Here is a 1,119-nt window from a genome sequence, read left to right as displayed (position 1 = left end):
TGCCGTTGTTTGTCAACAACAACTACCCGTGTTACTCTTATTTATGACATCGTTCATGCGTTTGTACTGGTTTTAGCTTTAGGGTTTTAGGGTTAGGGTTCGGGTTTTAGAGTTAGGGTTCGGGTTTTAGAGTTAGGGTTAGTTTTAGGATTACGGTTAGGGTTATGATTATTTTTGCCATAACCTCACTCATAACCCTAACCCTAACCCTAAAACTCATAACCCTAACCCTAACCCTAACCCCAAAGTGTTGCCCGTCAAACCAAAAAGATCCGGGGAATTTTCGGTACAGACGTAGTTTTAACGTTAATCATTAAAATCACACCAGTTTCAGGGGAAGCTTTAATCCTAACTCGAATTCTAAATGTGCTCTTGAGAGCATAGTTTCACCTATTTCCGCAATTGTTCCAGAACCGCCTATCAATGCTAGGTTAGAATGGAAACACGCAGTAATTACGATTTCTAGTATGTCGATAATGATAGCTTTTGATTGTCTAGAAATGGTTAGAAATCCTTATCTTTAAAAGATTCGTAACCATTCTATTGTTAGTTTCTGAAAGAAATGGGCGTGAGTCTCCTTAAGTAGACAGCAAAACTATTTGTGGAGAAATTTTTTAGAATAAATAGGACCCAGAGAATCAAATGGAAAAGATTGGCGACTTCTGATTTATACGGGGCTCTTCAGAGAAGTCAAATCAATGACAAAAATCATTTTTCTGAATCTTTTGATATTTAGTTGCAAATATTTCTCAGTTGTCGTTGTTGGCACTCCGTCGCTTACGACGTCGAGGGTTCCAGTTGATCCGATCAACGGAACAGCCTGCTCATGAAATTAACGTGCAAGTGGCTGAGCACTCCACAGACACCTGTACTCTTAATCTAGTTCTCGGGGAGATTCGGCGTGACACGAAGTGTGACAAGGCTGGCCCTTTGAATTACAGGCACAACAGAAACTGGAAGAAAGAGTGAGAGAAAGTTGTGGCGAAAGAGTACAGTAGGGTTCGCCACCATCCCCTGTTGGAGCCTCGTGGAGCTTTAGGTGTTTTCGCTCAATAAACACTCACAACGCCCGGTCTGGGAATCGAAACCGCGAGCCTATGACCGCGAGTCCGCTACCCT

The 1,119-nt window shown here is 42.2% G+C and overlaps 1 protein-coding gene across 1 annotated transcript in view; it reads left to right on the top strand.

Annotated features, from left to right (window-relative positions):
• Nucleotides 1-1,119, top strand: part of LOC106878454 (uncharacterized) — an 11,934-nt gene that overhangs the window by 8,754 nt on the left and 2,061 nt on the right. The window lies entirely within an intron of this gene.

The sequence above is a fragment of the Octopus bimaculoides genome, chromosome 15, assembly GCF_001194135.2.
Source record: "Octopus bimaculoides isolate UCB-OBI-ISO-001 chromosome 15, ASM119413v2, whole genome shotgun sequence".
In the NCBI taxonomy this organism is placed as follows: domain Eukaryota; kingdom Metazoa; phylum Mollusca; class Cephalopoda; order Octopoda; family Octopodidae; genus Octopus; species Octopus bimaculoides.
This window is presented reverse-complemented; position numbering and strand designations above follow the sequence as displayed.